The following is a 20615-nucleotide window of genomic DNA, read 5'->3' on the forward strand; positions in this document are numbered from 1 at the left end:
GCTTTCGGCAGTGTGAGCTCTTGTTATACCTAAGTTTAACTTAGAGGGAAATACCTTTCAGGAGTGCAAATTCAGGTTTCGTGCTCACAAACATGAATTTGTCAACTTAAATGCTTTTAGTCACTGGAATAAACAAGCATTGGCAAATCTTTGACAATGTGCTTTAGCCATTATGTACACCAGTGTGGTTAGTGGTGTGGGGCAGATTGGAGTTGGGTAGATTGAGGCTTACATTGCAAGCAGCTTGAAAGAAAATGGAGTACGGCTTACAGCCTTGAAGATTGTTTGCTATTTACATCAGCACAAATTATGTATCATAAGCAGGTTAAGTCTGCAAAAAGGCTTATTTTGCCAAGTTAATTAAGCAATCCCCTAATGATCAAAAGACCATTTTTGAAACCTTGAAAGCCTTTCTGAAACCTACAGCATTAGCAACACAGATTCCTCTTTCCCAAGCCCTATGTGACCAGATCTCATCCTACTTTGTAGACAAGGTACAGGCTATTACAAGGATTTTTGGACAGCGACTTCTCCTTCAACTAGCATAGGAACAGTTGACTCGTTGAGCATAGTATATGATACTTTAGGAACTTTCCAAGAAATTTTGATGACCCAATCCCGCCAAGCGATTTTAACCTGCAAATCTGGATCACCTAATGATCCTTGCCCCCCCCCCCCCATGTCCTACATAAGGTAGTAGATATAGTTAATCCATTGGTAAACCAGATATTGAACAACTCAGTGGAGGTCCTGATGGAATGGAAATTGGCTTTGGTCAAACCCCTGAAGAAGAAACTTCATATATAGCCTTCAGTTTTATCCAACCTACATCCTATTTCTTTGTTGCCTGCATTGAGTAAAATAATAGAAAGGTTGGTTAATACCCAACTAATAACCTTTACAGAAAGAGCTAATGTACTGCACCCTGGACAATCAGGGTTCCTTCCAAAACATTCCACCGAATCTGCCCTGGTAAACTCACTCTGGATATAGGTAAAAATGCTGTATTGATTTTATTAAATCCATCTGCAGCATTTGACACCATCTCCCATGAAATTCTTGTCCATCGTATTAGAGATTGTGGAATTGTCAGACCGCCCTTTTTCTGGTTAAAATAATTTCTTACCAACAGAAGTCAAATGGAAAAGCTGGGGCCGTATTCTTCGGAAGAATCCATGGTCACGGCTAGCGTCCCGCAGGGCTCTTCTATGAGCCCTGTTGTATTTAACATCTATATGGCTCCTTTAATGTCCCTAATCTCTTCTTTTTGAATAGACACCATATCATATGCCGATTATACTCAGATAATACTATTGCTGGATAAACTTTCACTGGGAACTTATCAGAATTCTTAAAGCTGTCTAACTGCCAGTATCCAGTGGATGCATGCTAACCACTTAAAAATGTAACACAGATAAAACTGAGATCATGCTTCTTGGCAAACTTAATGACTTTGTGCCCTCCCATTGGTGGCCTGTGCCACTCCCAACCTCCAGGTACTGTGGAGGTTGTTAGAACTCAGAAGGTAAAATTGGATGTCTCATTGTACTTCTGACCGCAGGCCTTGTCAGTTGCAGGGACTTGTTTCAATCTAACTAAATCCATAAAGAAGCTTTTTGACCTCCTGCCCTAATCAGTGAGCAACACTGTTGCCTGTGCACTTATCACCTCTAGGCTGGACTATTGCAATAGCTTGGATGCAGGTTCTTCCAAGCAGATTATACACAAACTACAAGTGGATGCAGCTGCTAGAACAGTTCTCAAATTATCTACAAGTATTCTGCCTCTGCTGCACTAAAAACCTTGCACTGGCAGCTGGTCCATAAGAGAATTCTTTTTAAACTTCTGCTTATGACTTTTAGAGCCTTCATTGTGACCGGTCCTAAATTTCTCACAGCTAGATTTATTCACTATAAGTCTGGCAGAACATTGAGATAATCGAAGGCGAACCTTCTTAAACCTGCATTTTTCAGATTGAAAACCAGAGGCAGTAAATCTTTTTCTGTCCTCAGCACTAAAGCATGGCATTCCTTGCCTAGACATCTAAGGTTCATAAATGAGTAATCTATTTTCCGAAAGCAGCTTAAAACATGGATTTTTGAGATCCCCAAAACTCTAGGCTACTCTCTTATTCTGTGAAGATTAGGCTTTCTAATATTAAGTTTCTCTCTAAGCAGATTTCTTTTGATTTGCTTCAGCGCCAGGATGCTCCCCTGGGAGTGACAGCTGTGCTATATAAATGCTAATAGAAATAGAGTGGAACGGGAAAGGTTGGCGTATAGTGGAATGGGGGTAGAGTGGGGTAGATTGGAGTGGGGTAGATTGGGATAGATTGGTCACGGCTGGCGTCCCGCAGGGCTCTTCTTTGAGCCCTGTTGTATTTAACATCTATATGGCTCCTTTAATGTCCCTAATCTCTTCTTTTTGAATAGACACCATATCATATGCCGATTATACTCAGATAATACTATTGCTGGATAAACTTTCACTGGGAACTTATCAGAATTTTTAAAGCTGTCTAACTGCCAGTATCCAGTGGATGCATGCTAACCACTTGAAATGTAACACAGATAAAACTGAGATCATGCTTCTTGGCAAACTTAATGACTTTGTGCCCTCCCATTGGTGGCCTGTGCCACTCCCAACCTCTAGGTACTGTGGAGGTTGTTAGAACTCAGAAGGTAAAATTGGATGTCTCATTGTACTTCTGACCACAGGCCTTGTCAGTTGCAGGGACTTGTTTCAATCTAACTAAATCCATAAAGAAGCTTTTTGACCTCCTGCCCTAATCAGTGAGGAACACTGTTGCCTGTGCACTTATCACCTCTAGGCTGGACTATTGCAATAGCTTGGATGCAGGTTCTTCTAAGCAGATTATACACAAACTACAAGTGGATGCAGCTGCTAGAACAGTTCTCAAATTATCTACAAGTATTCTGACTCTGCTGCATTAAAAACCTTGCACTGGCAGCTGGTCCATAAGAGAATTCTTTTTAAACTTCTGCTTATGACTTTTAGAGCCTTCATTGTGACCGGTCCTAAATTTATTCACTATAAGTCTGGCAGAACATTGAGATAATCGAAGGCGAACCTTCTTAAACCTGCATTTTTCAGATTGAAAACCAGAGGCAGTAAATCTTTTTCTGTCCTCAGCACTAAAGCATGGCATTCCTTGCCTAGACATCTAAGGTTCATAAATGAGTAATCTATTTTCCGAAAGCAGCTTAAAACATGGATTTTTGAGATCCCCAAAACTCTAGGCTACTCTCTTATTCTGTGAAGATTAGGCTTTCCAATATTAAGTTTCTCTCTAAGCAGATTTTCTTTTGATTTGCTTCAGGGCCAGGATGCTCCCCTGGGAGTGACAGCTGCGCTATATAAATGCTAATAGAAATAGAGTGGAATGGGAAAAGGTGGCGTATAGTGGAATGGGGGTAGAGTGGGGTAGATTGGAGTGGGGTAGATTGGGATAGATTGGAGTGACAGTGAGGAAGATTGGAATGAGGAAGTTGGTAGATTAGCATGGTAGGTTGGAGTGGGGTAGATTGAGTTGGGTAGATTGGGGTGGAGTAGGGTAGATTGGGGTGGGGTGGATTGGAGTGGGGTAGATTGGCATGGAGTAGATTGGTGTGGGGTTGATTTGAGAGGGGTAGATTGCAGTGTAGTAGATAGGAATAGGGTGGATCACAGTATATTGTGGTAGAGTGAAATAGGCCATATTAAAGAAGATTCAAGTGGAGTAGATTGGCTGGATTATAGTAGGGTAGAATGGAATGGAATGGAGTGGGGTAGATTGGGGTAGTTTGGAGTTGAGTAGAATGGAGTGGGGTAGACCGTGGTAGAGTGGCATGAAATAGATTGAAGTGGAGCAGATTGGAGTAGATTTCAGTGGCGGAGTGGGGTAGATTGAATTGGGGTAGATTGGGGTGAAGTGGAGTAGATTGGGGTGGAGTGAGCTAGACTGGATTGGGGTAGATTGGATTGGGGTAGATTGAAATGGGGTAGAGTGGAGTGATGGGATATATTGGGGTCGATTGGAGTGGAATGGGGTAGATTGGGGAAGAGTGGATTGCAATGAATTGGGGTACATTGAAGTGGAGTGGAGTAGATTCTAGTGGAGTGGGGTAGATAGGAGAGAGGTAGACTGGAGTGGGGTAGATTAGGGTGGAGTGCAGTATAGTGGAGTAAAGTAGATTAGGGTAGAGTGGGGTAGAGAGGAGTGGGGTAGATTGGAGTGGGATAGAGTTGCCAGATTATGGTAGGGTAGATTGGAGTGAAGTAGTGTAGATTTGAGTGAACTGAGGTAAATGGGAGAGGAGTGGGGCAGATGGATTAGGGTGGGGTAAACTGGGGTGGAGTAGATTGGGGTAGATTGGAGTGGGGCGTATTGGATGGGGTAGATTGGAGTAGGGTAGTTTGGGTGAAGTGGGGTAGGGTAGATTGGAGTGGGATTGAGTGGGGTGGATTGGGGTGAAGTAGGTTAGAATGGACAGGAGTGTGGTAGATTTGGGTGACGTGGTAGACTGGGGTGAAGTGGAGGAGGTAGATTGGGCAGAGTGGAATGGAGTGTGTTAAACTAGGGTAGAGAGGTGTGGGGTAGATTGGGTGAATTGGAGTGGCTAGACTGGAGTGGGGTGGATTGGCTTAGAGTGCTGTGGGGTAGACTGGAGGGAGCTGTATGGAGTGGAGTTGGATAGACTGGAGTGGAGTCAAGATTGGCGGGGAGTTGGATAGATTGGAGTGGAGATGAGATTGGAGTAGAGCGAGATAGATTGCGGAAGTGTGGCATGTAGCAGGGTAGATTAGGTTTGGAGTGGAGTTGATTAGATTGGGTGGATTGGAGTAGAGATAGATTGGAATGGACTGTCTTAGACTGGAGCAGGGAAGTTAGAGTGGGTTAGATTTAAGAGGGATGATTGCAGTGGGCTAGACTGGAGTGGAGTGGGGTAGATTGGAGTGGAATGGAATGGATTGAAGGGGAGTAGAATGGAGTGGGGGTAGGGAAGAGGAGGATGGCTAGATTGGAATGGAGTGGGGTGGAGTGGAGTAGAGTGGGGTAGAATGGGGTATAGTGGGGTAGATTGGAGTGGAGTGGAGTAGAATGGAGTGGAGTCGCTGGCGGTAGATTAGGGTGGAGTATGTTGGGAGGGGTTAGATTGGAGCATGGTATATTGGAATGGAGAGGGGTGGGGAACAGTGGGGTGGATTGGGGTTGAGTGGGCTAGAGTGGAGTGGGGTAGATTTGAGTGGAGTCTTCTAGATTGGAGTGGGGTAGTTTGGAGTGGAGTGCGGTAGATTGGGTGGATTGGAGTGTGGTAGACTGGAGTGGAGTTGAGTACATTGTGGTAGATTGGAGTGGGGTATATTGTGGAGCATGGAGTTGGATTGATTGCAGTGGAGTGGGGTAAATTGGACTGGGGTATATTTGAGTGGAGTGGGGTAGACTGGGGTGGCATGTTGTAGTGTCTTAGATTGGGGGGCATAGAGTGGAGCGGCATGTCATAGAGTGGAGTGTCATAGAATGGAGTGGCGTGGTGTAGTGTGGAAGGGCATAGAGTAGAGTTGTCACGGTTTCGGGCGGGTCTGATCAGGACTTTGGTTGGGACACCCCTTGAGGTCACCGAATATCCTAAAGAGGTAGTACACTGGGGCAGAGGAGCAGCTAAAGGCATACACGGAAAGGACAGCTATGGATAGGCACAGGAAACATGAAAGTAAAAGCAGAGCAACCCTTGTGCGAACAAACAGGAAACGGATTACCAGTGGACAAACACGCTGGGGTTGTACACAGAGTAAGGCGCAGAACCTCCCACAGTGACAGGGAATCTCAATGCCTCTGTGCAGTTTGCTCTTACAGATAGTCACCCTGCCAGCCCCATAGAAAGGAGGCAGCAGAAGTGATTCTGTCTCTGGACCCTAGAGCACAAACAAGGATAGTACTTACATACACAGGACACGCTCTTGTGGGTCCAGCTCGAAACACAGTGGCGATTCCTGAGAAAACAGCAATAGCACACTGTAAAGAAATGGCTCCCTGTTGCAGTTACCCCCCCACTTTTTGCCTGATACTGATGCTGACTTGACTGAGAAGTGTGCTGGGACCCTGCTAACCAGGCCCCAGCACCAGTGTTCCTTCACCTAAAATGTACCATTGTATCCACAATTGGCACACCCTGGCATTCAGATAAGTCCCTTGTAAACTGGTACTTCTAGTACCAAGGGCCCTGATGCCAAGGAAAGGTCTCTAAGGGCTGCAGCATGTCTTATGCCACCCTAGAGACCCCTCACTCAGCACAGACACACTGCTTACAAGCCTGTGTGTGCTAGTGAGAACAAAATGAGTAAGTCGACATGGCACTCCCCTCAGGGTGCCATGCCAGCCTCTCACTGCCTATGCAGTATAGGTAAGACACCCCTCTAGCAGGCCTTACAGCCCTAAGGCAGGGTGCACTATACCATAGGTGAGGGTACCAGTGCATGAGCATGGTACCCCTACAGTGTCTAAACAAAACCTTAGACATTGTAAGTGCAGGGTAGCCATAAGAGTATATGGTCTGGGAGTCTGTCAAACACGAACTCCACAGCACCATAATGGCTACGCTGAAAACTGGGAAGTTTGGTATCAAACTTCTCAGCACAATAAATGCACACTGATGCCAGTGTACATTTTATTGTAAAATACACCCCAGAGGGCACCTTAGAGGTGCCCCCTGAAACTTAACCGACTATCTGTGTAGGCTGACTAGTTTTAGCAGCCTGCCACAAACCGAGACATGTTGCTGGCCCCATGGGGAGAGTGCCTTTGTCACTCTGAGGCCAGTAACAAAGCCTGCACTGGGTGGAGATGCTAACACCTCCCCCAGGCAGGAATTGTCACACCTGGCGGTGAGCCTCAAAGGCTCACCTCCTTTGTGCCAACCCAGCAGGACACTCCAGCTAGTGGAGTTGCCCGCCCCCTCCGGCCAGGCCCCACTTTTGGCGGCAAGGCCGGAGAAAATAATGAGAAAAACAAGGAGGAGTCACTGGCCAGTCAGGACAGCCCCTAAGGTGTCCTGAGCTGAGGTGACTCTGACTTTTAGAAATCCTCCATCTTGCCGATGGAGGATTCCCCCAATAGGGTTAGGATTGTGACCCCCTCCCCTTGGGAGGAGGCACAAAGAGGGTGTACCCACCCTCAGGGCTAGTAGCCATTGGCTACTAACCCCCCAGACCTAAACACGCCCTTAAATTTAGTATTTAAGGGCTACCCTGAACCCTAGAAAATGAGATTCCTGCAACTACAAGAAGAAGGACTGCCCAGCTGAAAACCCCTGCAGCGGAAGACCAGAAGACGACAACTGCCTTGGCTCCAGAAACTCACCGGCCTGTCTCCTGCCTTCCAAAGACCCTGCTCCAGCGACGCCTTCCAAAGGGACCAGCGACCTCGACATCCTCTGAGGACTGCCCCTGCTTCGAAAAGACAAGAAACTCCCGAGGACAGCGGACCTGCTCCAAGAAAAGCTGCAACTTTGTTTCCAGCAACTTTAAAGAACCCTGCAAGCTCCCCGCAAGAAGCGTGAGACTTGCAACACTGCACCCGGCGACCCCGACTCGGCTGGTGGCGATCCAACACCTCAGGAGGGACCCCAGGACTACTCTGATACTGTGAGTACCAAAACCTGTCCCCCCTGAGCCCCCACAGCGCCGCCTGCAGAGGGAATCCCGAGGCTTCCCCTGACCGCGACTCTTTGAACCTAAAGTCCCGACGCCTGGGAGAGACCCTGCACCCGCAGCCCCCAGGACCTGAAGGACCGGACTTTCACTGGAGAAGTGACCCCCAGGAGTCCCTCTCCCTTGCCCAAGTGGAGGTTTCCCCGAGGAATCCCCCCCTTGCCTGCCTGCAGCGCTGAAGAGATCCCGAGATCTCTCATAGACTAACATTGAAAACCCGACGCTTGTTTCTACACTGCACCCGGCCGCCCCCGCGCTGCTGAGGGTGAAATTTCTGTGTGGACTTGTGTCCCCCCCGGTGCCCTACAAAACCCCCCTGGTCTGCCCTCCGAAGACGCGGGTACTTACCTGCAAGCAGACCGGAACCGGGGCACCCCCTTCTCTCCAGTCTAGCCTATGTGTTTTGGGCACCACTTTGAACTCTGCACCTGACCGGCCCTGAGCTGCTGGTGTGGTGACTTTGGGGTTGCTCTGAACCCCCAACGGTGGGCTACCTTGGACCAAGAACTAAGCCCTGTAAGTGTCTTACTTACCTGGTTAACCTAACAAATACTTACCTCCCCTAGGAACTGTGAAAATTGCACTGTGTCCACTTTTAAAACAGCTATTTGTGAATAACTTGAAAAGTATACACGCAATTTTGATGATTTGAAGTTCCTAAAGTACTTACCTGCAATACCTTTCGAATGAGATATTACATGTAGAATTTGAACCTGTGGTTCTTAAAATAAACTAAGAAAATATATTTTTCTATATAAAAACCTATTGGCTGGATTTGTCTCTGAGTGTGTGTACCTCATTTATTGTCTATGTGTATGTACAACAAATGCTTAACACTACTCCTTGGATAAGCCTACTGCTCGACCACACTACCACAAAATAGAGCATTAGTATTATCTCTTTTTGCCACTATCTTACCTCTAAGGGGAACCCTTGGACTCTGTGCATGCTATTCCTTACTTTGAAATAGCACATACAGAGCCAACTTCCTACACACACTGTCACTGTTAGGCACAAAATACAACGTATAACACTGGACAAGGATGGGGGCTGGAATTGCCTCCTGGAAACCAGGAGCCAACCCCAGTACACAGGAGGACACGTATACACTGGTGAAGACTGATAGAACACTTACCAGACACAAAGAACCAAGAAGAAACAGAAACAGAAGGGAACAAACAAAGAGGCAGAGGCAAGAACTAGGAACAGGCTCAGTCTGAAGCAAAGGCGGGTCTAGGACTTGAAAACAGGGCGCAAACTTCTGGCTGGGACAGACAGAGACAGGACTGGGAAACTGAGAACAGGCTCTGGCTGGAACAGGCAAGGACAGGACTGGAATACAGGGAGTAGGAAATGAGCAGTAAACAGGACTGGGAAACAGAGAGAAGGTTCAGGCTGAAACAAGGCAGGAGCAGGGCAGAGAAACAGGGAGCAGGCTTTGGAAGAAACAAACAGGTACAAGGCTAAGAAGTAGGGAGCAGACTCTGGCTGGAACAATCAGGAGCAGGGCAGAGAAACAGGAAACAGGATCAGGCTGGAATAGAACTGGAACACCATCCGACAAGGGGTCTGTAACACAAAGGAATTGAAGTCCGATGCACGACGGGGAGCTTGAGGAAATGGCTGCTTATAAGCAGTTCCAATCTGGGCTGCACAGGAGAGGTTTCAGGTGTGTGTGGTTTCGGACACTTGCAAGTCCTGGAGGAGAGGATCCAGTGAAAAGGAGCATCTGGACTTCTCCCATTGAAAACAATGGGAAACAGAATCCGGGTTTTCCTGACTACCAAGCTGTGCATTATGGGATTTGCAGTCCCAAGAAGCAAATGTAGTCCTACACAAGTGTACCATGGAGAAAAGAGAAACAAACAGGAGTCAGCAAGGGACTCTAGATAGGTGTTCAAGGTGATTCCCAGGCTTCTGACAGTCCCCTTACAGCGCCCCCTGGAAATGGGACGACCAAGTCGTAACAAGAGTGGAGTTGCGTAATGTGGAGAATGCATGGTGTGGTAGTGCATTGCCATTTGCACAGACATTCAGGGGGTCATTCCGACCCCAGCGGGCGGCGGGCACCGCCCGCCGCGCGGAGACCGCCAAAAGACCGCACTGTGGTCAAATGACCGCGGCGGTCATTCTGACTTTCCCGCTGGGCGGGCGGGCGACCACCAAAAGGCCGCCCGCCCGCCCAGCGGGAAAGACCCAGCAACGATGAAGCCGGCTCCGAATGGAGCCGGCGGAGTTGCTGGGGTGTGACGGGAGCAGTGGCACCCGTCGTGATTTTCAGTGTCTGCTTTGCAGACACTGAAAATCATTATGGGGCCCTGTTAGGGGGCCCCTGCACTGCCCATGCCAGTGGCATGGGCAGTGCAGGGGCCCCCAGGGGCCCCACGAAACCCGTTCCCGCCATCCTGTTCCTGGCGGTAAATACCGCCAGGAACGGGATGGCGGGAAGGGGGTCGGAATCCCCAAGGCAGCGCTGCAAGCAGCGCCGCCATGGAAGAATTCCCTGGGCCAGAGGTAAACCGGCGGGAAACCGCCGGTTCCCCTTTTCTGACCGCGGCTTTACCGCCGCAGTCAGAATGGCCCAGGAAGCACCGCCAGCCTGTTGGCGGTGCTTCCGCGGTCGTTGGTCAGAATGACCCCCTCAGTGTATTGATGAGTTTTAATCATGTTCAAATAGTTGTTACCACCACACTTAAGAATTACAAAAAATGTGTTTCATTTGTACTAATACTGATATACTCTGAAACACCAGTGCAGTGTTTTTGTTGTGTGCTAGAAAATAAACATCCTATACCCTCTACTCTTACATGGATGCTCAGCAGGATTTCACATATATTCTCTCACTTTAAACTCAAAGAAAGAAAAGTAAATACCAAGTGCCCTCGGAAAAGAGAGCTATATATTTGACCTCTGTCTTTGAGTGTATAGCAAACAAGATAAGATAAGAAGAAGATTTAAAGGTCTATTTACAGAAAGCAACTATGTGGAAAAATACAGTAAACAAGGATTGGGCAACAGGAAGGATGAACTCATGCTGGAAAATCTAAAGCAAAAACAAACAGCAAAAAGAATGCCAGAAAATGTGAGCTACAATGCTAATGGTAAGTAAGGGGCAGAATGCATTCCTAGGTTTTCTTTCTGAGTGTCCCCAAGATGTCTTTAGTAAACCAGACAGCTACGCTGTCTGGCAGGCTTCACCCTAAACAGCTATGTAATGTAATATGTAACGAAAATGTAACAATGACCTTACAATAGGGCTAGTTACAGAACTTAGAAATTACAAATCACAATGTTGACCTCTTCCTACGTGGTTAATAATAATACTGGTATCATTTATAATATTTTTATTATTATTATTATTATTATTATTATTATTAATATCATACTCAGTTTGAGCAAATCTGCTCACAGGTGTGTTGTGGGCGTTCCAGGGATAGAACGCCTTCCTAGGTAGATGAACACCTAGTACGCGGATAATCACAAACATTCAGCAGGCACATTGCCATCCTGAGTCCGGTTTGATATTTACTCCATTTGAAGAATGGTGTAAGGCCTTATCCAAGGCAGGAATAGGAAGGGAATGTCCTGAAACAGGATGCTGGTGGAGGAGAAGTGTTTTTGCCATGGGGAAAATATTCTTCTCCGAAAGAACGAAAAATAAAAACTCATTGCCACAGCACAAATAGTATGCCCCCTGCATGCATTAGCACATTAAAGCCAGACCTAATGGCACTGCCAGTGCTTGCAGCTCAGGCTCTGCCAGAGATCCTAATCTTCCCCTGTCTATAATGTCGAGAGGCAACAACAACACCATATTTATTGCACACAATATCATATGCGGCCCCACATTCTCACTTTATAATATAGGATCCATCGCTACACAAATCTTTCTGGCCACATGTTTGGCACTGTAACCCATGTAAACAACTCCAGAATTCGGTACATACAAAGACAAAACAATCCAGCCAACCGGATTACATCCTCAAGTAGAAATTTGGAATTCACCCTTCACCCACCACCCCAAAACAAAACATGAGCAGGAGATCTTTCTTTTTTTATGTTCTAACAAATAACAAACAGTGCTCTAGAAATGAAGCTCAGGTTAACCTGTGAGGTTCACACTCAGCACCTACACACACATTCATGTCCATTTACCATCTCTTACTCCCAACTATTCATCATAATCCTCTCGCCGGATATTTTCCTTGAGGAACAAAATATTACTTTACATAAAGTACAAGCTCCTAGGTCTATATTCCTCACCTAGGACCAGTTGTAATTTCCATTTTTTTCAGTTGCAAGCAATTGAAATGTTACCAACCCTCAAATTGGGGCGGTAACCCATTCACAAAAGGGAAGAGGTCCCTTCGGCCCATTCCCCTTTGTGAATGCTGAAAATAAATTCAGACTGAGTATGCAGTGATCCACGGGACCACTGTCAGTTTTTGATTAAGTGTTTTAAAAAAGAAAACATAGTCCTATTTTCTTCAAGGGCTGCATTTTAAAAAAAAGATTTTGTTTATTTAAACACAATCAGAGAGAGGGTGGTATGTGATGACACGGAAATAAAGGTTTTACATTTATTAGCGCATAAACGTAGTGCTGCAATAATCAAGTGTGACTTTAATCGAAATAATAAAGATTGTACGGGGACAAATGTGCCCTCAGAGTAGTTTGCCAACATTTATAAGCGTGCTTTATATAACGTGATGTATTAGAATTGTACGAATTTGCCATAATCGTAAACGTGTGCCATGATTTGCTTGTTTGAAATGCTTTAGCTTAGCATAACTTTAGTGGAGGCTTCGGCCTAGTTGCTTGGTCTCACGGTTTAGATGCTCGTGTTTTTCCAATGTGCTAATAAACGTGTATTTCTGCTTGAAGCTGTAATTTTCCAGTGAGACCGGTTCACATGCTTATCTTTAAGGTTTCGTGCCAGCCTGGCATCTTCTTCTTTGCTCCAAGGTCAATCTGCAGGTGCGGACAATGGAAGCTCTGAAAGTGAGTTAATTGGTATAATATGTTGCAACTTACGTACCCGTCTCCAAGGATAATGTATGCCTAGGTAGAAGCTTGAGAACTGTTGTTTTTGATTGGACAATTTGAAGCCAACCTATGAACCCTCCAATGGAAGACCCTACTGGATTTGAACTGTTGTCTATTTAAACCAGGTGCACAAGAAGAAAGCAGCCATTTTGCACCCTTTACAGCCATTACCCGCCTTTAGCCATTTTGCAGGACATTGCAGCCATTATGGCCCATCTTGCCAACTTCGTCATTTTGCCATCTTCTACGATGCCAATTGATGTCCGATGCAATTTTGAATGAGACTTTGATGCTTTCTCTAATCGAGAGAAAGAGACTTTAAATAATTCTTGCCCTAGAGACTTTAACTTTGAACTGTCCCTTTGCATGAAGTAGTAGTTTATCTTGCCGCCGTGAGGCAATTGCCCTGTCCACTTTGCCCCCTTTGCCCCGTCCCATGCTGATCGGAAAACCGGTACCTGTGAGACGAAGACTTCCTTGAATGCTGATTGTAATTGGTAAATATGAAAGGAAATTGTACAATTGCATTGTGTTTCTTTTAGGTAACCAACTGCTGATTTTGATAAGAGCCCTAGCTAGGAGTTTTCTAAATTAATGTTACTAAATTGTTTTTGCATGAAGTCCCACATGCAGATGCTAATTCGAGGTTAGATGAGGAATCATTGGTGCACGATGCAATTCGAGACCTTGTTATGCTGACTAATGTATTCAATTAGCTCATTACAGATTATAGTTTTAGTGGTTTGCGTTGCTATTATCAAATGCATTGTTATTCAAATACTGCATAGATTGCATCTTTTCCGCCGTTATGGACAGCTATTAATGTTCATTTACATATATCAATTGGTGTTGAGACACATCTATATTGTGCTAGCTTTGTTAATATAGGGAAATAAATTCATTAACTTTGAATAAGCTGGTGTGGTTATTCATGGCCGAAAGGTCATGGTTCGCCGAAATGTATTCTGGATTAATTGTTAAGTGTTATGTTGATCAGGGTATTGCTTATGTTCGTTATTGATTATTGATTAGATTAAATTGATTGATCTCGGGTGAAGAGAGTCTCACTTAGCCAAAAGATTCATCGACCCGAAGAGCGTCCAAACACAGGTAAATTATTAGGGAGGAACTCTCTATCAGTAGATGGTAGCAGAGGACGGTTTAGACTTTTAAGACCCCACTCGAAAGGTATATGGTGTTGAATTAGATTTTTCTTGGATAAAACAGATTGAGAAAATGATGATGGGCTAAGTCCCCCGCGACTTTCCCGGGATCTCGGAGCTTGCGAATGAAGAGAATGGAGGTGTGAAATCAGCGTTGGCGGTACTAGTGACAGTATGAGTGAAGTCAGGGTTTTGCGCTTGCACAGCTTATTGCCGCAGATTGTTTGAAAAGGTTGCGAGGATTTTAGAGAATAGCGGAGGTGCGACTCCGAGTGTAGGAGTAGGGAAGTCGTCGAACTTCATAGAAAATAGCGGAGGTGCGACTCCGAGTGTGAGAGTAGGGAAGTCGTCGAACTTCATGTGTATGTGGCGCTTTGTGCAGAAAAAGGTCCACGTGGTTGTTGTTGTTGAGACGGGCCCTGCGAGGTCAAGAGACTCCGGAGTATGTTGAAAAGTGTATGAGACACTTGTTTTATGTTGTGGTCTGGTCGGTTTAGTAGGTTGACCGGGCGTGGTCAACGAGTCGGTACGTGTGTTAAGGGAGTGAAAGAAAACTTCGACTTCGGGCTTTGACAAATTCTTAGTGCACTAGAATAGATCATTGACAAGTTGAGAGCAGAGTCTGCGGGTCAGATTTGCTTGCGAAAGTGGGGACCGAGAAAGATGGAATAACTGCCGAGGCTAGTGAAAAATCCCTAAGGTCCTGAAGCGATTGTGTTACCCTTCCTGTAGTAAACCGACAGATCTGTTTTATTATTATTTTTTGGTAGCTCGCGATACATGCCAGAAGTTGTTACGAGAGGAGCGGAGTGAAGGAGGACTAGCTGCGAGTCTTTGTCAGCCGCAGTGTGTGTGAGTGTGACGTCACTAGGAGCCGCGCTGGGATAGGTTGGTTGCAGAGAAGGGTCGCGCACGGATTGGACGCAGTCCGTGGGGCTCGATTGGAAGGGGAAAGGCAAGCGAAGAGTATTCCGGGAATTAAAGTCACTTATTGATTACAAACTTTGTGAAATAAAAGACGAGAAAAATGAAATTTTTTAAAGCATTAAAGAGTGCGATGAAGGGGGAGTCTTACATTAAAGCGAGCGTAGGAGAGGAGACGCCGCCCGAAGGTACACCAGCTTACATTGTAATGGAGGAAAAAGGGGTAGCTCCGTGTCTTTGGCTAAAACAATGGCACAAGCTGACAGAGAAACATGGGAGCGTAGCGTTCCCGATCCATGGGACATTCAATATAAGGATCCTAGAGAATTTGAGATTTGCGATGTATGACATGAAGGTACCTCCAAGGCCAGCACAGTTTGAGGCTCTAGCGATTTGGGAACTAATGGCTAGACAGCAACAGCAAAAAAAGTTCGAGACCAGGATAAGAAAGGTAGAGAAGACACTAGCGGACGCTAGGTGGGATAATGCACAGAAGGTGTGGAGGTCAGATGTATTGCAGGGGATAAAATTATTTCCCGCAATTACTAAGGAAGAAGAGGCGACAGGTAAGAAAGTTACCTGTAAGACAAACAGGAGGTGTTCCAAAGATAGAGAGGACGAGGAAAAGTTAAGGAGAGAAGAGGAGTTAGAGGATGAGGAGTTAATCATGCAATTGCTGAACGACCGTCCACCACCTTATGCAGAGAGTGGACAAGGTCCAAGTACCAGTTCTGCCCCTCAGGCACCGGTACAGAATAATGAAACCCCGAGTTCAGGAACGCCATCGGGATCTAAGGACCCGAGTTTGCTGTTCACCCCGCAGATACCGCAGGTTAGGAGAATATATCCAGATGTGCCTATACTGAAAACAGCAGAAAATTATCAGCCGCAGGTCCCAAGGTACTACAGCAGTGACAACAGTATGGGAATGACCCTAGATCCAACCGTAATGGGAGTACAGAATGGTCGCAACCCAACATTGGCACAAGCTGAATCAACTCAGTTTTTGATGCCTCAAAAGCAGATGCAGGGGGGAACCGCACATGCTCAGATGACGGGGAGTCAGATGGGCATGCCGGCAATGATGACCCATAGTGTGGGAATGAACATGCCTCAGAACATGGGGAATGGACAGAACGTAGATGCGATATCCCTACCCATTACTGTAGGTCCACCGGTACCTTTGTACATTCAGCCTAATTCAGGTATGAGCGGTCAAGGATCAATGGTGCAGAGTGGAATGGAAAGGAGGTGCATACGAAACACTCCAGAGACAACTCCGATAGCGGCTCTGCCAACTGGATCTGGGTCCTTGATGGAGTTTAGTCCCATATGTGCTCAGTCAACAATGGTGAGGTCGAGTCCCCCACTGATGATACCGCTATCATCGAATAATGAAAAGTTGCCGCAACCATCAATGGCAGTCGATGTGAATGCTACACTGATGGGGTTGAATGCGCAACAGTTGACACAGTGGTTCAACAGTCTGAATTCCACACAAAGCTCAGACAGTGGGAAGGGAGAAGACTATCTGAATAGGGTCAGGTTGAACATGGAAGCAGAAGAATTGGTGGAAGGGACTATGGGTGTGAATAGGTTAGAGTCCTACTCGGAAGAAGAGTTGAGGTATCTATGTCCCAGGATTACGAGAGAAGTGAACAAGGTACATAGAAGGTTGCAAGAAATAGCTGACAAAAACGGGGTTGAGATAGACAAGACAAAACACTTGAGCAGGAGCTATAGATTGGATTTCGGGACCACAGACTTTGAACACATGAGGTCAGCAGGCATGAAGACACACCTTAGAGAATTGCTGCAGAGTGCGCAAGTGTGGAGGTGCTTAGACAAATGGGAAAGCAGATGGGTAAAGAGAAAGGAAAAGAGGAAAGACAGTGTCCAAGAGCACAACGAGAAAAGACCACAGAGTAGTGATGCAATAACCATGTTACCAATGAGGGAGACAGCAGGGGGAAAATTAGTACATGTACCGTGGCACAGGAGCGACATTCAGTCTTTTACGGATGACTTTCCCAAACTGAGAGAGAAACCGATAGAATGGTATCAACAGACTGATAGGTTTGTGAAGCTTGCAAAATGTCTCTGGGAAGACCTGAACACCCTCTTTGAGATTGTGGTTCCGGCAGATTTGTGGGAGGATTGCAAAAGGGCTGTAGGTTGGCCGACAAGTGAACCAGAGAGAGACAGGGATACGGGTGCACCATCACCTATGGTGATGAGCTTGTACTATAAGGTGATTGAGCATTTGAAGACGAAAGTTGCTTCGAAAAATGTGGATTGGCAGAAGATTGATCGAACTGCCCAAGAGGCTAAAGAGTCGATTCATAGTTACTATGAGAGGTTGTTGAAGGCGTTCAAGAACTACAGTGGCACGGAAACAATAGAGGCGAAGGACATGCTTCATTTTGTGTTTAGATTTGTGGAAGGGCTGAGACCAGAGATAAGTCAGATGATAAAGTCGCATTTGATTTGTTGGCAGTCGAAACCTATTGATGAGGTGTTGAATTACGCGAAATACTGTAGCGACAAAATTGAAGTGAAACAGAAAAGGTTGAAGGAGAAAGTGATGATGATGCAACTTAAAGCAGCTCAGACAGGTTTGCAAGGGTTGCAAGGGTTCCAACAGCAGATACCGCAGCCGCAGGGAAATATGGTGTTTCAGCCACAGGCGAGAGGCAGAGGCAGAGGAGGTTTTGGGAGTAATGGTCCGAATTTGAACACTGTTGTAATTCCGAATGGTGTGCAGGCAATGAAAAGGGTGATGCCGTGTCCCGTGTGAGGAATCGTCGGTCATTGGAAACGCGAGTGCCCGATGGTGGTGCAGGAAGGTGCAGGTGTTGGTCAGCAAAACAATGATGTCAATGCATTCCAGACAATGAGGGGACCGAAAATGAGAGGTCCAAACCCAAATTTTCAGACCATAAATCAGCTGCAGGGATTACAGCCCATGCAACCGCAGCAGATGCAGATGCCCCGTGTGCAGATGACGCAAATTCAGCCAATGCAACAGCAGTTTCCCATGGTACCTAATCAGCAAATGCAAATACCTTTGGCACCAGTGAGTCAGCAGCAAGTGATGGTTCCTCCACAGGTCTCGGGTCAGGTAATGAGTACAAATGGCACCGTACAACAGTTCCCATTACACAGTGAGAATGGAATAAACAATGTATGGGAGAGTGAAAGTTCAGATGAGGAGGGAAATTGTGTGCTTGCAGCATCCTTGGAAGTTGATCAAAAGGGTCCATATGTGGAGGGAAGAGTTATGGGTCATAGCGTTTCATTCTTGGTCGACACAGGAGCCACACGTTCAACTGTTAGGAGCATTGAAGTACCAAATTTGCCACTCTCAGGGAGGACAGTCCAAGTGGTGGGAGTAGCAAACAGGCACCTGACGAACCCAATAACAGATCCAGTACCAGTCACAATTGGTAACTATCAAGGGTTACATAAATTTGTGGTATGTGACTCAAGCCCGATAGCACTGTTAGGGAGAGACCTATTGTGCAAATTGGGATGTTCGATTATGTGTTCGAACGATGGAATTAGAATTCAGACGAGCAGTGATGGGGAAGAAGAGGACAGTGAAGAAGGGGATGAGATGGAAACTGTTGATGAAAAATATCCTCTGATTAACCTTTTTCCGATGATAACTGAAGAAGATATTCCAACTGAATTACGAGAAACAGTCGGAAAGGAAGTGTGGGATATGACAGGGAAAGAGGTGGGATTGATGAAAGGAGTGGAACCAGTGAAAGTGACTGTAAAACCCAATGTAATCTTTCCCCAGACCCCACAATACCACATGGCACAAGACACCCTCATGAAAGTCGCCCAACTCATTGACGAGTTTGTAAAACAGGGAGTACTGAAAGAAGTGTTAAGCAGTCCATGTAATTCACCAATCATGGGACTAATAAAGCCGAGTGGAAAGGTCCGAATCGTGCAGGACTTGAGGAAAATAAATGACATCATAATTAAATGCTGCCCTGTAGTACCGAATCCAGCTGTGATAATGTTTCAAGTCCCTTGCGATGCCGAGTGGTTCTCAGTCATCGACTTGTCACAAGCATTCTTTTCGGTGCCTCTTCATGAGGACAGCCAATTTCTCTTTTGTTTCAAATTCTTAGACAGAGTTTACAGTTGGTGTCGAATTCCTCAAGGGTTTTCGGAGTCACCGTCAATTTTCAATCAGATTCTAAAGAAAGACTTGGAAGCGTTAGAATTGCCATTCGAGTCAACCCTAGTACAGTACATTGATGACTTACTGATTGCAGACAGAAAGTGGCTGCACAGCCGGCACCATTGCTCTACTGAACCATTTGGGAAGGAATGGACACAAGGTGTCTCCTTCAAAGTTGCAGTTCTGTCAGAAGAAAGTAAAATACTTGGGTCATCAAATAGAGAAAGGGTCACGGAGAATAATGAAGGAAAGAATAACAAGTGTACTTCAAATGAGTCCACCAAAGACGAGGAGGGAGGTGAGGAAGTTTTTGGGGATGGTGAGCTACTGTCGCCAGTGGATTCCCAACTTTTCAACTCTAGCCAAGCCTTTACTGAAACTGACCCAGAAGGATGCATTGGATCAAATTGAGCTGAAAGGAGATGAGATGGATGCTTTTATTGAATTGAAAGAATGCATGTGCAGGGCTCCAGCTTTAGGTATGCCTGATTACACAAAGCCTTTCACATTGTTTTGTCATGAACGTGATGCATGTTCTTTGTCTGTCTTGACTCAAGCCCATGGTGGCATAAACAGACCAGTAGCGTATTTTTCAGCTACTTTGGATCCGGTCGCAGCAGCACTGCCAGGGTGTTTGCGCGCCGTAGCAGCAGTTGGTATCAGCCTCACTCAGAGTGAAGGAATAGTGATGGGACACCCAGTAACAGTCATGGTCCCTCACTCAGTTGAGATACTTTTGACCCGCTCCCGAACGCAACACATGACTGGAGCAAGACTCACAAGGTATGAAACAATAATTCTGGGCTCACCGAATGTGCAGCTGAAAAGGTGCACTACGTTGAATCCAGCAACCTTGCTTCCCGGTGAAAATGCTGAAGTTGAGAACGCTGAAGACGTCGAGCATGACTGCCTTCAGGTGACTGAATTTTGCACAAAACCTCGACCTGACATTAAGGATACCAAGCTTGATGAAAATGACCAAATTGTTTTTGTTGATGGGTCATGTTTAAGAGATGCATTGGGAATATTGAAAGCAGAATATGCTGTATGTACTGTAACAGGTGTCTTGGAAGCATCCTGGCTTCAAGGAGTCTATTCCGCACAAGTAGCAGAGCTTGTAGCACTTACAAGAGCATGCCAACTGTCTACATTGATGAAGGTTACAATTTACACTGACAGTCAGTATGGGTTTGGAATTGTGCACGATTTTGGGCAACTATGGTCACAGAGAGGTTTCCTGACCTCTTCAGGGTCCCCAGTGAAAAACGGGGAGAGAATAAGGGAATTGTTACACGCCATCCAAATGCCAGCCGAAATTGCAGTGGTAAAGTGTAGTGCGCATACAAAAGAACAGGACTATGTTTCTCTGGGAAATGCATATGCGGATCAAGTCGCAAGATTTTGTGCCTTGAACTGTATATTGCTCAGGGATGAATGGAATTTGATAAGTGAACCAGAACTAGAACCAGCTGAACCATTTGCCTTGAAGGTCGTAGATACAATGGATGAACTTAAAGCATTACAGAATAGTGTCGGGGAGGATGAAAGAGTTTCCTGGATTAAGTCACAATGTA

The sequence above is a fragment of the Pleurodeles waltl genome, chromosome 1_2 (genome assembly GCF_031143425.1).
Source record: "Pleurodeles waltl isolate 20211129_DDA chromosome 1_2, aPleWal1.hap1.20221129, whole genome shotgun sequence".
NCBI classification, from domain to species: domain Eukaryota; kingdom Metazoa; phylum Chordata; class Amphibia; order Caudata; family Salamandridae; genus Pleurodeles; species Pleurodeles waltl.